We start from the raw sequence: 19,111 nt of genomic DNA, 5'->3' as shown, positions 1-19,111 counted from the left end.
TTCTGAGTCCTCTAATCCAACATAGGATTTCCACAGCTATCTAGATCTTTTGGCAGCAGTAGTTAATGCGATTACTGGATCATAATACCAAAAAAAATTACAGATCTTCTTCAGGAGTTTACTGACATTCATGATATTTCCTTTTTTTTCCCGAGCCAAACAAGTAGCATTTCCAGAGCACTATTTGTCAGTTTGGCAACTATTACTCACTTAAAGTATGTGGGAAAGCTTTATATGTTTCTTGATCTCTTCGTGGTACCAAGCAAAGATTTAGGTATATGACTGGGCATCCTGTAGCTAAAACAGTGGGCGGAAACTAGAAAACGTAGTCTCCCTTTTGCATACGCCTCTTAGTTGTTATAACTTTAGGTGCAAACCTCTAAAGAGCTTGAAGTTTACATTGGAAAAGCATTCAAAATTCACTTATCTGAACCTTTTATGAGTTCTCCACATTAGGTTTTGATGCAAGACTCCTGGCTTCACACAAGTTAGAAATGGCATGAGAACAATGTGTTTTTGTTTTTGTGGTGTTTCAGTTCTTCCAAATGATATCAGCAGAGATGAGTGAAAACTTCCTTTCTAAAGGAAGTGACCTGAACATTTTTGGCCTTCAACGGTTCAGTTCAAGTCCTTTTTGACTCAGTTCACTCATCATTCTACCATGTAAGGAATGGGAAAATGTGCTTATATTTGATATTTGTGAAGGAGCCTCTTGGGCATCCATTAAATATTTAAATCTCACTACAAACCAGTGATGCCAACAGGACACCTAGCCCTATATCACACATGCTCTAGTTCACCCCAATACCAGACTCCCACTGTTTACTAATCTACAGCCCCCATCTGTGCTGATAATGAACAAGAGGAAATGAAAACAGCGGGGATTATAAACTATTGAGAAGTCCCAATTTCCATGCCTGAACATAACTCTCTCAGCATATATTGCCTACCATACGCCTGCTTTGATGTTTGAACACCACTCTTACTGTCCCAATTCTTGTGATATTGTAAGATTATTGTTTTTGCTTTTTAATATTAAACGTTAAGAGAACCTGTCCTTAAAATATCTGTTTATATGTTGGCCTTTGAGTGTTAAAGTAAAGCAGTATGTTAAGTAGTTACGGTTGCTATTTAATTAAGAATGGAAGTAGGAAGTTATTTCGCCCCTAATATGAAAATGCTGTCCTTCTAAGAAACTCCTCACAGGGTCATTGTAAATATTTTTATATGGAAAAATGCTTTCTTTTAAAAATGAAATAGCTTTTAAGATATATATATATATATATAAATGGCTTTGCAAGCATTTAAACAATTTTCTATCAGTGATTCACACGTCAATCCCAAATTGCTTCGAACAAGAGGATGAGATGAAGCATGTGGAAATAAGATATAACACTACTTACTGTATTTTGAAGTTCCTCAGAAATATCCATTCACGTATCTCTATATGGTTCTTTACTTAATTGTTAGCAGTTCCACATTCTGTAGTGTTCCTGCATTCATGTATGCCTTGCTTGTTCAGGTCCAGGTATGGCTGTGATGGGAACATTAGAAATAGAAAATATTTCTCACAATATTTCACTAATCAGTGTGTATGCAGACTGTCATATTAGTTAAGTATATGTGAATTTCCACATAACAGATATGCATGTAGTTCTCTGAGGCAGGCACTAGAGCTGGCATATTTACCACAAGTAAACTCTGGGGCTAAGTATTCCCCATTTGTCTATATTGCATTGTCCATTATACCCACAAGTATTTTCATAAAATAGTTGTGCACTTGTTTTCAAGTCAGAAACCTCAAACATCCTATGATTTTCATTCTACACTCTCAACCCATCTGGGATAACAAACATTGGTATAAATGTCATGGGTACTAGCATCTTACAATAGCATATCTGCTTGTGTTAATAATGGATGGTACACAGTACTGGTACATATGCTAATAAGCTGCACAGTGACCTTTGGCCCAAAGGTTCAATCAGCCTGTTAAGTGTGCTGGTGTGGCAAAGCATCATAGTAGGACATTGCAACCACAGTTCTCAGTGGTGTGTATTGCAGTCCTCTTTGCTACATCCACGATTCACTCCTAATAAGGGTGGTCTCTTTTTTTCAATTGTAAGTTACTGTTGCATCTTGTAGTATCAATGAGGGAATTATCAGGACCAATTGTAAAAATCTGTCCTTTTCTGTAACTTACTGTCTTATTACTGCATATGCCACCACTTCATTGGTTATATGGGTGCACACCAGGAGGAACTTAAGTATGTCCTGCCCTCAAAAGAGGAAGGGATGACTTTGTTTCACAGTGTAGAGGACACACTGCATTAGTTACAAATGATTGGCTCACCTCACAGTGTGTTGGGTTACCATAGGGAATCCCCTGCAAGGGACAGAAGTACTCCCAGATCTGCCAGAGTAGAGCTTCCACATTGCTGGTGTGGATGATCAATATGATGAGAGAGGAGAAACAAATAGTTTGTCTGTGGGAGATGGGCATAATGGCCTTCAGATGCATGTTTCCATTCATATTTTGGAGATGTGAGGGCAGACCTGACAGACAACAGGCTAGATCCTTAGGCTACAGTGGTGGCTCAAAGCACCCAGAAACCAGCAGATCCAGCTATGTGGGAGGTGTAGTAAATTCCCCTGATGGCACAGCAGTAGTATAGCTAGAGCTCCACCCCCTTCTCAGAGCAGGGAGAGTGATGCTGAAGTGCTGCTGCATTCTGATCTCTGGCTGTGGCATGGCTCCTTGGGAACAACTGTGGTCAGGCATAATTTTAAAGCAGCTCTGAGGTTGCTCTAAGTTATGCTGAGGACAACCTGTTCCCCAGGAGATGGGGGTACAGGGCTACGTATGGCCACCTCCTCCCCCAGCTGCACCAAGCCGAGCTCTGACACAACTGAGGATCTAGCTTTCTATCTCTAACTACAGTTCCCATGTTAAATGTGCCATTATAAATGTAGCCTTTTTCATGTAATAAACAAATAAAAAAATCAGCACTTGTCAGCAGTGACTGTTACTCTTGAAAAACTTCTAAAGGATCAGTTTCAGCTGAAGATGAGTACAATGGAGCAGTGTGTTGTGAACAAACATACTGCAAGTTCATGAACTCTTCAATTTCCCCTTACTCCTCTAGTGCTGAGGCATACAGAGCAAAATGTCTCTGCATGCTCACAGAGAGAGATTATTCTAACTGAAGGCATTTCACAGTGCTCTAAATCATCTTCCAATATAAGTAATACTAGGCCCTTTATTTGGTCATTTGGGCCCAAATTTTGAATGGTGGGTGCAGTAAGGGTGTCTGCAAACATAGGGTTGTGCATGCATGCACGCACATAGTGCAACCAGGGCTGGCTCCAGGGTTTTGGCCGCCCCAAGCAGCCAAAAAAAAAAATTTTTTTGTGGCGGCAGCAATTCGGCGGGAGGTCCTTCGCTCCGAGCGGGAGTGAGGGACCGTCCACCGAATTGCCGCTGAATAGCTGGACCTGCTGCCCCTCTCCGGAGACGCCGCCCCAAGCACCTGCTTGCCAAGCTGGTTCCTGGAGCCGGCCCTGAGTGCAACCACAGGAACTTGCAGGTGCCTGCACAAACAGGCACTTGTGGACCCAAAATGGGAATTTCATGCACAAGTACCCATTTTGCAGGCAGGTGCCTATTTTCCAGTCACACGTGTACACACGTTTTTGTGGGTGTAGTTGTGCCCTCCTCTTGAAAAATATTATTCTCTGTGCTTTCATGGAGGATTGTTTACGTAACATCCAGGAGCCAAATTTTCTTAAGTTTTGAATTGGTGTTGCCAGTTTGGGGCAATTTTCCTAGTGATAAGAGCACAGGGCTAGGAGGCAGATCTGTTTGCCAGTCACTCACTTTACAACACGAGGCAAGTTTTCTGTACCTCATTTTTTCCCATCTGTAAAATGGGTTTAATATTTGTCCATTTGAGGTAAAATGTTTTGAAGTCTTCAGATGAAAGGCTTATTATGTAAGTACATGGACACAGTACCCACTTCATGAGGACAGAGTGTACAAACAGGAAGTAAAAATGGCTTTTCCAGGAACTGGGGAAGGGTCTATCATCTCTTTTAGATGAATGATTCCTTCCACATTTCAGAGAACTTTGGGCAGACAGAATATATCTATTAAGAAATCACTCTATGCTGTTGGCCCTTTTAGCCTGAGCAGTTAGCCAATATCTGGGGCCTTGTCAGATTTTCTGTTAGGAGGAGAAATTGATGTAATGAGCTATTTCCTTGATGCCGTCTTATTAATTTACACCCCCAAAAAATTTGCAAAAAGTCTGGTTTCCCTGAACATGGTAGAAACAAACAGGAAGAAGTTTCCTCATCCAGAAATCTACGTCTGCCTTCTCTGCAAGTACTGTGCCCAAAGCTCACTCTCTGGGCTTCCTCCCAGGCCACGCTCCCATTGCTTCTCTCTCTGTTTGCACACTTTCTCCTTGCTTTCTGGTTTCTTTTGCATACATAGATACATGCAGCTGCAAACCAATGCCCTAGCCCCTACATTTGCAGTTAGGCTCTAGGGAAACCCCTCAGTCCATATGGCTTAGTTTCTACTCAGGCTTTGCCATGCTGCACTTGCCTTCAGTGGTGGCTTCTATTGTTTCAGTTATCACAAAACAAAGAGGCATTTAATTATTCCTTCAGTTAGCCTAAATGAGGGATGCTTACCAGGTCTGTGATTGATGGCCACCCTTAACATCTTCCAGCATAACAGTATTTTGTTTCTCCTCTTTCCAAGCCTTCTCTGCTCCATTTGTGATGGCAGCTTTTGATACTCTTTCTCTCAAAAACATCTGTGTCTCCTTCCATGGTGCCACTTAGGACTGAAATGCTCTTCCAAAATCCACTTCTCAGGTCTCCATTCTTGACTTCAAATCACTGATGAAAACACACTTCAAAAACACTAACTACTGAGTAACCATGTAATCATATCCAGGACTTTCACCATCCCTCCCCTCCCCTCCCCGGTGTATGTTCTGTCTAGGGTGACCAGACAGCAAGTGTGAAAAGTGGGGATGGGAGGTGGGGGGTAATAGGCGCCTATATAAGACAAAGCCCCAAATAGCGGGACTGTCCCTATAAAATCGGGACATCTGGTCACCCCAGTTCTATCCCAGCTTGTTTGTCAAGTCCATCATTAGATGGAGTTACTTTGGATGTACGCTGCTGTAAATGAGAGGAGAGTTTGGCCCTATACTTTCAAAGCACTTTATAAGCATTAAATAATTACTCCTACAGCAGCCCTGTGAAATAAGTAAATTATGTCATTGGAATTATGTGTATGTTTTAGTCTGTACTGAAGACAATTATTTCCCCAAAAAACACATTTCTTCTATACTGCCATTCTATGCAAAATGAATACTTCAAGCCTAAATACTACCACTCTGAAAAGCCTATGAGCAAATATATTCAGATGGAAATTTCCCATACCCATGTGCTATTGCATCAGTGCAAATCTACATAATTACTGCCTGATGAGGCCATTCATGCTTCCTTTAAGAAAAAAAAAGCCAGCTAATGATATTGTAACAGCACCATAATATTCAAAGTGCAGCATTAATATGAATGAGCAGCATACTGTGATCCATTCAGTCCCTTGGGAGCAGCTCCCAAAAGAAATGTACTGGGTGTCTTTCTGGCTATGCAGAAATATATGAATTGTTCATCTTGACAGTGCGGTTTAGTATGTTTGTAGTTCTTCATATGCTTCTGCCCAGTAAGTGAGGCAAGTTTAACAAGGTGCGGTTAGGAAGTGTGATGTCACATGCAGCTCTTACAGGAAACAAGCTAGAAGATATTTAGGGGAACTTCAGAATTTGGTGATTTCCAACGGATTAAACAACACAGGTTAGTCTTTCTGAAATGGCTATTTCTACCCGCTCTATAGATGTGTTGCATGCATTTTTAAAGGTCCCTTTTAACAGTTGACTAGGAGGGCTTTAGCAGACCACTTACGTTGGTAGCTGTTTGTAAGCATGAGCTATTACAGGAACAAACATGGAGGCATTATTATGAGCATGAAAAAGTAGCATTTAGCATGGCTTGCTGCATTGGGATGGTGTAGACTTGAATTGTTTAAAAAATATGAATTTATTAAATCAGATTTACACTGTGGAAACACTGCTACCGTCTGTTTTGTTTTGTTGTTGTTGTGGAGGGGTCTTTTTAGATTCTTTATATTGAACAAAGAAATCAATTTTATAAAACTAAAGTTCAAGTGCTAATAAATATAGTAAAGTGCTTTTTAAAAGGTAGGTAGAAGTTGTCAGCTAGTGTAAGAAATTTTGATATTAAGTGAAGAAAATCTACAGTTCCTTTTCTTTTAACATACATAAATTCTTGTTTATTCACTTAGTACAGGATTCTTATTTTCCCTTCTCTCCATTCTGCTCTTTTCCCACACCCACCCTAGATTCCCTATGGAGATCTTCCCTCTACTTTGACTTTCCCGTGCTTGGAAATTTGTAAGTGTCTGAAATGAAACTGAACCAATGTCTTTCATGTTCTACCTAGAATACACAGGGAAATAAGTAGACAGAATGAGATCTTCATTTTAAATTTCCAGACTAAATTTTTCTTTTAAGGGGTCAAAAGACGTGTAAAATTTTAAACATTACTAGAGTGTTGTAGTTTAAAAAACTATGAAGTTTGAAAGTCAGAAAACTCAGCACAAAAGTTAAAAATAAAATAAACCTCTGAAAGGCAGGAAATAGAATACTTGTACTTCTAAAAATCTAAGCAGAGATCCTGGAAATCATGAAGGGGCATATGAATGTTTAGCATATCTGGCACGTAAATACCTTGCAATGCTGGCTACAAAAATACCATGTGAATGCCTGTTCTCCCTTTCTGGTGACATTGTAAATAAGAAAAGGGCAGCATTATCTCTTATAAATGTAAACAAACTTGTTTGTCTTAGTGATTGGCTGCATCGGAAGTAGGACTGAGTGCACTTGTAGGCTCTAAAGTTTTACCTAAAAAATATAGGTAAGTTTTGTAAGTTGTTAACTTGCTGAATGGTTTCCTCTTATCCTACCTGGAAGGGCATTCACGACACTATTCCAGAATCACTGGATTTTTAAAAAGACTATTTTCAAGTCTTTTTTTAAAGCCATTTCATTGCCCATAGTAATGTGCCCCATCTGCTGAGTTGGCCAACAGTATCTTTTTGCCTGTTGTGGTATTTGCAGTACTTCCTTCACATGCCTTGGCCCCTTCCCCCCCCAATTTGAATTCAAGTTCTGCAAATAATTTCTGTAAGCGACTCTTCAGTGCGGCTGGAGGGTGTGGGGTTGGTTTCAGCTTTTGCAGGCATTTTTCTATAGTATTAAACTTCAAAAAAAGCCTGTTTATTATGAAGCTATTCACGGAGTCTTGATTCCTTCAGGGGGGCAACTGCAGATGCACCATTCAGTCTCCTCAGAACATACCCACCCGCACATGCTTGTTGGGTCTGATTCTGCTTTCACTTATGGCGGTTTTTATACTGGTCTAAGTCCACAGACTTGCATTCACATGGGAGTAAAATCAAGCTCTTCCTCTATTAATCAAGTATTGCCTCTGGGTTCTGGTGCACACATAGCATCTTTGTGCCTTCACCAATTTGCCCAAGGAAAAGGGGCAGCACCCTCTTGGCACAACTGCCAGATTTTCCTGTACAAATTCTCACTCCCACAAGCAAATGCATTTTTCCCCCCTGTGGCACAAATAGATGCATGTACAAGTTCAGGGGCTTCTGATAATTTGGCCGTCTGTAGATACCAATTCCATGCTTTTGTCCTGTTAAAGCACTCCACTTTGGAAATGTCAACGTTCTATTTAACTTCAGTAAATGTATTTTTAGCTGAGCTTGGGAGACCTTACACTCAACTTGATGGCATTTTTCTGTTTGTTTGAATGGTGAGGGAAGGGGGGCATATAGAGCCCTTGGTGGGGGGAAGGAGAGATTGGAGGCCCTTGATATAGGGAGAAGGGGTAAATGGGGATGCATACACCTCTGGTATGGGGGGGGTGGACAGGAGACCCTGATATGGGGGAAAAGGGTGAATGGTGGTGCACACAGAGCCTCTGGTATGTGGGGGAGGCTAGGGAACTGTGACATGGGGGTACATAGAGCCTGAGGTGGTGTGGGGAGTTGGAGCAAGTCCTTGGAAAAATAGAGGGGTATGGTAGGGTGGCATAGAGGGGTGCAAGGTGATCTGGTGTATACAGTTTGTTCAGCTACAGAAACAACAAAGTGTGTGCAACCTACTAGTAATTACTTTTTAGAAGGTTCCTTATTGCGCCAAAAAAAAAAAAAATTGGAAGGATTTTCCTGGGGAAGAATTAATGGCAATGTTGGCGGGTTTTTTGAAATCCTTCTGATGTGGCAGTTTTCTTTCCTGGTGCCACAGGGATGATTTAAATTCTGGCTCTTCCTAGGTTAAGTGTATCAGATCCTGAGCCAGACCCACAAGCAAATTGGCATGCACAGTGTGTTTTTCCAAAGTTAACTGCATCTTAGAGCTGTAAGATTGTATCAGCAGATCAGGAGCTCACAGAAGGGTTTGCTTTGACCAAGCATCATGAATTTCTACTTGTCCTAATTCCTGGATTTGTATAAAGAATTATTTTGCAGGTTTGCGTATTTGGATCCATAACTATAGCTGTACTGTGAAGCTAAATCTTAAGATTGGACTGGGCTTTTTTTTTTTTTTACAAAGAAAAACCACCTTCACCAGTTCAGTGCTTCCATGGTAGAAGGCTTGATGGAGGTGAAGTTTAATGGACTGTGATATGCAGGAGGTCAGACAACTAGATGATCTAATTGTGCCTTGTGTCTATAAACTCTGTACAGATTCACAGCTGGTGGGCTAACTTAGCTTGGTGTAAAGGTGATGCATTCTTTCCATGGGTCTGTAGCAATAAATACAAGAATCAGTAAGTGTCTGTTTTCAAATTCACTTTGAGTATGTGCTAGTGGGAGCTTGGCATTATTCCAGGGATCCACAAATACGTGCAAATGTGAAATGTTATGTGTTTCCTCCTTTTGTGTCGTCAGTGGCAGAATTCACCTTCTTGCTGAAAAAGTGGCAGGGATTTCGTATGATTCCCTGTTGAGCCAAGCTGCTATCAAAAAGGTGTCATGCCCCACTCTAGTGCTGTATCTTTTCCTTGATTTGGGATGCCTTCATAGTTTCCAAGACCAGAAGGGATCACTGTGATCACCTAGTCTGGCCTCCTGGGTAGCACAGGCCAGAGAATATCCCCAAACTAATTCCTAGAGCAGATCTTTTAGAAAAAAACATCCAATGGCAAAGACTTAAGATTTTGTCAGTGATTTGGATTTTTATTCTCCGGGGTCATGTTGCATGCCTGTGTTTATAAGACCCACCAAACACAGGCCTTTAGCAGACTTTTTGCTTTACCTTGGCAGGAAAGTCACTGTCTCAAGGGCAGAGATGATGAACAAGTTCTTGGAAAGAGCTAGAAAAGAGCACATCTGTAAGTTTGTATAGCTGCAGCTGTTTATTGTGAAATACCAGGTTAATACTGTCAATATGTCCAAACTCGTGCATTCAGGAAACTGAATGTTTTTAAAAGAACACTTGCATTTCTCCCAAATTAGTGGCAGTGTGCTGTAACAGAAAGATTAATGCAATATTGAGGGAGGAGTAACACTGATGCATTGTCTTACTGGTCCTATTCCAACTTCACAGTTCATGGCTAATTTCAGAGTCTCTCTATTGACAGCTTACTTTGACATCGCTCCAGCTACTAATGAAAGCTGATGGATTTATTTTTAAAGTGTGGGGAAACAGCAAAGTTTATATTACTAGAAAGGCAATGAGAACTTTCCAATGTATGGTACAATAGCATATTCAATAGTAAAACATTTCAGGAAGTGTAACTGACATGTTATTGCTAGGTTCCTCCTGAAGATTTGACTCTCCTAGTTTGAAGTCATCACATGCATTGGGTATGTTGTGTTATGCACTGTGACAGAGTATGGAGGTACTATCCGGCACCCAAAGGGTTAACTCTAGGTCTTTGCAATACATAGATGTTCATAGGAAGGTAACAAGGCAGGCCTAGAAATTGCAAGCCACTCTGTTTCCACAGAAGGAAAGCAAGCAATTCCATAGGTGTAGATATTAGGGAGCCAGAGGCAGCAGTTAATTCTATGCCCTGAGCCAGGACCCAGACACTAAGAACTAACATCTACACTGAATTTCTGGCTGTGTAAAACCAGTTTGTTTTGTTGTAAATAGAGCTTCCTGAAGAATAACAAGTTAATGAGGAACACAGGTGGCGTGAAGTGCTGTGGTGTAAGTGGATGGGATCTTTTTCATCTTCCACTGGCTTTGTCCATAGTAATCCTTTTCCCCTCTATAATTTCTTACCATTGCTACTATTGCTGCTCTAAGCAGGACTAGATGAACAGCACGTTGCCTACATTACACTGATGAAGCTACACTAGTGGTAGCAATAGCAGGAAATCTGAAGGGGAAAGAAAAGCTATTGTAGATGCAGCCTCTGAGTCACTCAGATTGTCAAGGTGCTTTTAATCAATCAAATTCAATAATCGCGAAGTCCAAATCTTGCAAGGTCTTGTTGTCTCTTGCAAGTTCGCCATCCTGGGCTGCAGTGTTAGGGTAACATTTGCTCTCATGAGACTAAGGCTTTCTTGGGTCATGACTGAACAAAAGATCACAAAACAAGCCCCCTTCTAGCTATGGAGTTGACCCAGACACAAAGCTAGAGATAGGTTTGGGTGTCTGGGGTTCCTCCCTTCCTCTTGAAGACTTTGGGGTTCAGATTTCAGGTGGTTCTTCTTTTCTATACCTGTATCTAATTCAGAGATTTGAGGAACTGGGCTTCAGTCCACATATTCTAAACTCCATTTCCAAACCCATTTAAATTACGTATCTACTCGTTCGTAAGCCAAATATTTTTGGTAAAAAAGTGACGCATCACAGAGCGGGGTCAGTTTATAAATGGGTCTACACCAAAAATTGATTATTTTAAACTCTATGGAATCATTGAATATCTAATACATTGTCATTTTGTTTACCTGGAGTGTCTGCAGGCACGGAGCCCCTCCACTCCCTGTGGCCGCAGTTCGCCATTTCCCGCAGCTCCCATTGTCTGGGAATGGCAAACTGCGGACACTGGGAGCTGAGGGGCTTCGTGCCTGCAGACGCTCCAGGTAAACAAACCGTCCAGGCCCGCTAGCGGCTTACCCTAACGGGCCAGCCGCCAAAGTTTGCCAACCCCTGAAATATAGGGCCAGCTTATGAAAGGGTCATACAGTTTTTGCTATTTTTACCTAACCATCTTGAGGGGTCGGCTTATAAATGAACAGGCCAATGAACAAGTATATATGGTAAACCCAATTTATCTTTGTCCATGCTGTTCAGCCAAACAGGGTTTAACCAGAGTTAATCTGCACAGGCTTTAAACTATATATTTTAAATGTGCTGAGCAAATCTGGGACCCAACACCTCGCTGCTGCTTGTCATTCCCGTTATAAAGAGGAAATTGAAGGGGAAACTAGCTGCCATTCCTTGAGTTCCTGCAGTTTAGGGACTACAACACAAAGCATGCCACAGTCAATCTGTAACTCACTTTCTTTTGTTGCGAGGGGATATTTCTTTATGCTGTTGAATTTCAATGTGTTAGTGATGATTGAGATGTTAAACACTGGTCAGGAAATTTCAGTTGTTTCCCTCACTATTTGTAACACCTCTTCCTTGAGCATAGTAAGTGTGACGGGTTAGATCACAGAAACCCCATTGGGAACTGCCAACTGATGTGCCAAGGCTACTTCTGCCCCAGCTTTCCCTGCCAGCTCAGGACCCCAGCACCCTGTTTTGCTGAGCCAGACATGCCAGTCTGCTCCAACACAGACCCAGGGTCTGAACCACCTGCCCCAAAGCTGCAGACTTAACCTGAAAGCAGCTTACAGAAGTGTTCTTGTCTTTAACGCTCAGATGCCCAACTCCCAATGGGGTCTAAATCCCAAATAAATCCGTTTTACCTTGTATAGAGGTAAACTCATAAATTGTTCACCCTCTATAACACTGATAGTTTACCTGTTTGCCCAGGTATTAATACATACTGAGTTAATGAACAATTAAAAAGTGATTTTATTAAATACAGAAAGTAGGATTTAAGTGGTTCCAAATAGTAGCAGACAGAAGAGTGAATTACCAAGTGAAATAAAATAAAACATGCAAATCTAAGCCTAATACAGTAATACAACTGAGTATAGATAAAATCTCACCCTGAGAGATGTTTCAATAAGTTTCTTTCACAGACTGGACACCTTCCTAGTCTGGGCACAATCCTTTCCCCTGGTACAGCCCTTGTTCCAGCTCAGGTGGTAGCTAGGGGATTCCTCATGATGACTGCTCCCTTTGTTCTGTTCCATCTATTTACATATCTTTTGTATAAGGCGGGAATCCTTTGTCCCTCTCTGGGTTCCCACCTCCTTCTTCTCAATGGAAAAGCACCAGGTTAAAGATGGATTCCAGTTCAGGTGACATGATCACATGTCACTGTAAGACTTCATTACCCACTTGTCAGCACACAGGGAGACTTACAAGTAAAACAGAGCCATCTGCAGATAATTGTCCTGGTTAACGGGAGTCATCAAGATTCCAAACCACCATTAATGGCCCACACTTTGCATAATTAAATAGACCTTCAGAGTTATATTTCATATTTCTAGTTTCAGATACAAGAGTAGTACATTCATACTAATAGGATGACCACACTCAGTAGATTATAAGCTTTGTAATGATACCTTACAAGAGACCTTTTGCATGAAGCATATTTCAGTTACATTGTATTTAAACTCATTGGCATATTTTCATAAAATCATATAGAGTGCAACGTCACAGTAAGTACTTTGAATGGGTATTAAAATGTGTATTTAAGAGAATATCATGTACTACAGTGTATATATAGGTGAGTGTTTGTATGTGAATTCATGTATGCTGGGGTGCTGTCTCCTTCAGAGTGTGCAAAATTATAAATAGATGGTTGGAGGAGGCCCCATGAGACAGGCCGGAAATGCCACTGAAAGTGTCACAGACCCTAAATGAATTTGGAAGAGAACTGTACTGAAGCTTCCTCCATGAAGACAAACCTTTGAAAGTGGTGACTTTCAGCTGTCTGTTTCAAATTTCACATTCTCTTTACATGAGCAGTGCTTCTAGGCCCCAGAGTGCACATAAATTGAGGTTACCTCTTCCAAAAAAAGTAAATAAGTGGGGAAATATGATGGGGTGATTACCCCACACTTACCCTGCAGGGTTTAATGCAGGCCATATGAGCCAATTAACCCATTAGGCAGCTGATTAAGGAGGCCAGCTGGGCAGGAATAGGTGGGGCTGGTAAAGTCCAGGAACTGAAAGCAGAAGGGGCTGCTGGGGAAAGGCAGACCTTTCCAGGAGAAAGGGAGGAGTGAGTAGAGACTGCAGTCACTCTGAGGGAGGAGGCTTTGGGAACAGGCAGGCCCAGGGACAAAAAACGGGAACTAGTGGTAGAAAGAAGCCCAGTGATAGAGCAGTGAGGCTAGAGAGAGAAGGCCTAGATTGCCAGGCCTGCCCAGAGTGGGGGGCAAGTGGGGCAATTTGCCCCAGGCCCTGGGCCTTGCGGGGGCCCCATGAGAATATAGTATTCTATAGTATTGCAACTTTTTTTTATGGAAGGGCCCCCTGAATCCTCTAGGCAGCCCTACAGACTGCTGCACTGAGGTTCCTGGGCTGGAACCCGGAGAAGAGGACTGCCTAGGACTGTTGAGGAGCTAAACTCCCTCAGAAGGGGTGGGGAGCACAGACAATGACACAGCTGGAGGGCCGAGCCATGAAGAAGACGCTGTGGTTCCTGGGGCTGCAGAAGGAGCTGCAGATGGACAGAGTGATGGTGTGTAAACCATAGACCAGGGAATGGGGGGGTTGGCCTCGAGCTACCCAGAGTACCAGGAGGAGGCGCCAGTCCAGGGGTTAATGGTGCACCCCGTGACAGGAAATAAAAAGTCCAGCCAAGTGCAAGAATCAAGTTAAGATCATTCTTTAACTGGATTGCTGTCTGGAGTGGAGTGTATTGTACTTATGTGTAGTAGATGGAGCTCCCTCTCCATTGTACAACCACTGCCTATGAATTTCACTGATGTTTAGCAATTATTTTTAAACACAGTTTCTCAACTGGAAGTTTTACTGAGTTTCTCTTTGGGCTCTGAGAACAAGCATGAGATACTTTAGCTCAAAGGAGGACTTTCTTCAGCTATTCTGAATGCCTGAGAACATGTGAATTCATATGTGCTGCGGTTCTGTGTCCTTCAGAGTGTGCAAAATTACAGAGTGAATCTGTAATGAAAGTGCCTCCTCAACCATGCAAAAATTAGTGGTGCTACAAGAGCACTATAATGAATTTTCACATATTCCTTGATGCTGGATCTTGTTTCCTCCTTTGGTCTGGCAGAATCTGTTTGACCATCCCCTCCCAGCATGTTGTAGGGCTACCAATTCATGGAGGTCTATAATTCATCATTCTCTGCAGCTTCCAACAATCTTCATTCACCAGTCAAATACTTGTTTTCTGCAGCTGCATAAAACATTTCTGAAATGAACCATGATTCTGAAATGAACTGGAACCGTAAGTGTGCACTTCTGTAATCTCAGCATGGGAAAGTCTCTCTTGACATTCTTGCTGTGCCTTAAGTAGTACATTTGATGCCCCGACATGTGGGCCCCCTGCTTGCCTATACTCATGTATATGTCAATGGCACCCAACTCATCTAATTAAAAACTGGCCGACCACCTTATATCCGCTATCAAAAGGATCAGATAGTCAGGCTGGCTAATGTTGCAAGTGTTCTGGGTTCTGTAATAAATCCCTCAACTGTGCCAGCAATGCTGTATTATGTGACAAGAGAACTGTACTGAAGCTCCCTCCGTAAAGACAAACCTTTGAAAGTGGTGCCTTAAAACTATGAGTTTGGGGGGAGTTGAATTTAGGTGCCCAAGTTTAAAAAAAAAAAAAAAAATTGGCGTGACTCTATAGGTGAATACGCTAAATGTTTCTGGAAGAAAATGATGGAATTCTATAGATTTCAGACAGACACAACAGGAATAGAATACGATTCCTCTCCATACATAGAATGGGGGCTTTAATCTGGCAAATCGAGTTGACAGTGTGACTTAACTTCCATTTAATGTTAGCACTGCTATGAATTGAAGAGGAATTACTTGTTTAATGAAAAATTTAAAAGTAACGCATAAAACTGATGGAAAACAGAGTCTCTACTTGGTTATCTGCTACAGCAATAAGGAGAGGAACATATTTCTGGTGTCTTTTTATTTCAGAAATGGAGTGTTGAGAAACCTACTTCCGTTATGGGACTTATAACGGGACAGTAAAATTGTTAGATTAAATGCAGGCGACTTAATAGGATGTCCAAATTTTGGGTGTTCATGCATCTGCAGTAATTGTCAACTTAAAGTGAGCATTTCTGTAGCTATGTGCGAATTTCATTGTCCCAATGCCAAGTTCAGCCATCCCATTAAGGTGCCCACATTTTAAAAACTGGGCTTTGTATTTTAATCTTTCCTCATCTCTCTTGGGGCCAAATTCAGTAAATACAGTGCTCTGCCCACTTACATTTTTGAGCAAGACCCAGAAAATACATAATTATGGGCTTGCCCAGCCTTGCCAAGTTGAAGTTTTGTTAAATCTGAACTTCCGTGAGTGAAATAAAATATATTTTGATCGTATTTACACCATTAAAAGCTAAGTGGAAATTAGGCCAGTGAAGAACAAAGTATATTTGCATTAATGAGACTTTACTGTATGAATCAATTTATGAAACATTTATGAAAAATGTGTTTAAAAAGTTGACCTCTCTTTTCCAAATGCCTTATGATGTGATCTTTCTTTTTTTTTTTCCCCAAAGAGCAGCACTGGAAACACTACATAGAAAACATTCAGTCTTGTATTACTCAGTTTTTTTTTTTTTCCAGAATGGCCTGAAAGGAAATATTGGGTGATAGGAATAGCAAATGAGCATTGATGGCTGAACTGCCTGCATAAGGATAAATATCAAATGCAAGTGCTTAAGGGTAAAGCAGTGGTTCTCACCCAGGGGTTCAGGGGTCCCCTGGGGGGCTGCGAACAGGTTTCAGGGTGGCTGCCAAGCAAGACCAGCATTGGACTCGCTGGGGCCCAGGGCTGAAGTCCCAGCGCATGGGGCTGAAGTCCAGGGCCGTGAGCCCTGCCACCCAGGACTGAAGCCAAAGCCTAAGCAATGTAGCTTTGTGGGGGCCCCTGTGGCATGGGGCTCCAGGCAGTTGCCCTGTTTGCTACCCCCTAACGCCAGCCCTGGCTTTTATATGCAGAAAACCAGTTATTGTGGCACAGCTGGGCCATAGAGTTTTTATAACCTGTTGGGGGAGGGGCTCAGAAAACGGTTGAGAACCCCTGGGCTATAGTGTCCTCTATTCAGTGCACTAGAGGTGAATCCATGGGCTTCTACTTACCCTTCTGAGTCTCCTGTGTAGGATTTTCCATGTAATCACAAATCCAGTGGTCCCATCCCTAATCTGTTCCATTGGTTTGTGGCTGGTGTGGCACAACCTTCACAGTGCACAGGGTCTGGAGGAACCCCCATTCCACCTGCACTACTGCATGCTTTTACAGGGCTACCACTGGGACTTCTGCAGGCCCTCCACAAAGCTGTTCATTTTACCTGAAGTGCATTGCCCACAGAACAAAATGTAGACATGGAGGGCACACCCATGCTTCCCGGGGTTATGGACTGGGGCCTACATCCACAAAGGGACTTAGCCATTGTGATGCTGAGCATTGTAGAGCCTAACTTTCAGGTGCCTAGAAAATCATGGAACAACACTGTGATTGACAAAGCCGGAGTTAGATGCTCCTATACACTGAATAGGGGGAGAGAGGCATTTTAGACTGTGATCCACAAAGCCAGCATGCTAGGTGGGGAGCCACCTAAGCTAATCAATGGGAGAGGGGGTGTGAACTAAGCCCTGCTCCCACTCAGAGATCGGCACCTTCCTGTAGCCCCCATTTAGGCATCTATCTCTGCTTGCAATCCATGAACTGTGGAAAGCTAGGTGTTCATGTACTAAGCTACAGAGTCATTCTAACTCTCTGTCCCAATTAATATTTAATTATTAAATGAAGGAGAGATTGGGGGATACACATTAGAATAGCCCAGTGGTCAGGGCCCTCACCTGAGACATGGCAGATCCCTGTTCAAATCTCTTCTGCCCCTCAGAAGGATGGGGGAGTTGAACCAATGGTCTCCCATGTCCTAGCTAAGTACCTTATCCTCTAGGTTAAAGCAGCTTATCGGCCTCCCCTGGCCATTTTTGTGTGAACTTACCTGAGGGGGCCCAATACAGTAGGCAGCCTCTGAGCACACATGCCAGATTGGACCCTGTGACGGAGTGCAGGCTCACTGCACTCTGATCACTTAGATGTTAATCAGTTCCCCTTGAGAAAACTGACATGGGTAATTAGACAATCAGGATGGATGGTCTAAGGAGCCAATTACCTCATCAGCCCCAGGCTGAAAAAGAGGCAGGAGGGAAGTGCCAAGAGAGTAGTGAGAGGGGAACAGGGCTAGTTGAGCTCAGTAACATGGAGGCCTCAAGGGAGGGAGAACTCTGTTTCCCTCAGGTCCTGGGGATAGGGCTAAAAAGTGCTGTTGGCTCTGTAAATAGATTATTGCACATGGATTGTTGTGGAAATGGTGGTGGGAACTTAAAATAAAAAGGATAGGGTGAAGGCACAACTTCTAGAGTCCATGCAGTTTCTGCGGGAAGAAAGCAGGAGAGGAGCCGTACCCCGTGACATGCCCCCACATGCAACCGAGATGGCCAAACACTTCTCTTCCCTGGTTTATGAATCACTGTGGGGCTTAGGAAGGAGACAGGCATTCAGTTATAGAGGGACACAGAGGGCGCATGCTCAGGGGCAGAAACATAGGCACCAAAGAGGTGGCACTGTAAAAATGTAGGCACTGAGCACCTTTAGGCACCTACAGGGTTAGATGGCAGCCGAGTGGGAATTTTGTGGATCACAGTGATGCCTAAAAACAGGACTTGGGCACCTAAGTATGTTTGTGGATTGCACCCTATATAATTACTCCTTATAAAATATTGCCACTCTGGAATAATCTTTCTCCTCCAGAATCCTGCCTCTGACAATGGCAAGTGCCAGACATTCAGAACAAGGCATAAAAACCTATAAGGCATTCAGCTGGTCAGTGTTATACCATGGAGAGAAAATTTCTCCTGACCCCAGCTAATAATCTACTTGTCCCCTGAAGCTTAAACTGATAGCCCATGTAATCTTATTGTAGCTTCTGTAACTGCAGACTTTGGATCAGATCCTCCGGTAGTGTAATTCTGTGTCAGTCCATTGACTTCGATGGAGCTGTGCCAATTCAAATCAGCTGAGGATCTGCTCTTCTATTTTTATTCTTCTAGACACCTTTTTCAATTAAGCTGTTTGCCAGATATTTATTAAGATGAGATAATACAGGTAATGAAATACATGGGATAAAAGCTACATTTTAATAGTGAAAAGCTATTTGGACTTTTTTAAAGTAAATCGGATGTATGTAATATGGATTTTTGACCAATATTTTAAAAACACCAACTGTTACTCTAGACCTATTTAAATTGGAGTTAACTGAGCCATTTGTTTTGCTTGAGCCACCTACAGATATTTTTTAATTGTATTTTTGTTTGATGGATTTTTTTTAATAGCATCAATATATTACTTCCTTCACCCATTTCTCTGAAAAAGCTTGCAGGAGAAGTTCCTGCTGGACAAATGTCAGGCAAGCCAGCTGATGGTGAAGGAACATAGCTGGTAAACTCTTGATTCCCCCCCCCCCCCCCCCATGGCTTAAAGTTGTATCTCATTTGCAGATATTGCTAGGGAATTAGGTGATGAAGTCAATTAATTTTTAGTAAAGTTCAGAGTCCAGTTTTTAAAACCAACCCCTAGGTCAGGATATTTAGAGTTGAGATTAAACCCTTGCACTTGAGTCACCCTGTGGGGG

The 19,111-nt window shown here is 42.3% G+C and overlaps 1 protein-coding gene across 7 annotated transcripts in view; it reads left to right on the top strand.

Annotated features, from left to right (window-relative positions):
- WIPF1 (WAS/WASL interacting protein family member 1) overlaps nt 1-19,111 on the top strand; it is a 74,529-nt gene that overhangs the window by 18,379 nt on the left and 37,039 nt on the right. Inside the window, exon 1 of one of the 7 annotated variants that reach the window (XM_008178404.4) lies at nt 1,266-5,874. The exons of 5 other annotated variants lie outside the window; for them this stretch is intronic. The gene's annotated coding sequence lies outside the window, so the exon portion shown is untranslated. One more of the 7 variants, XM_065561846.1, reaches the window with a different exon arrangement.

This window comes from Chrysemys picta, chromosome 11 (genome assembly GCF_011386835.1).
Source record: "Chrysemys picta bellii isolate R12L10 chromosome 11, ASM1138683v2, whole genome shotgun sequence".
NCBI lineage: Eukaryota > Metazoa > Chordata > Testudines > Emydidae > Chrysemys > Chrysemys picta.
This window is presented reverse-complemented; position numbering and strand designations above follow the sequence as displayed.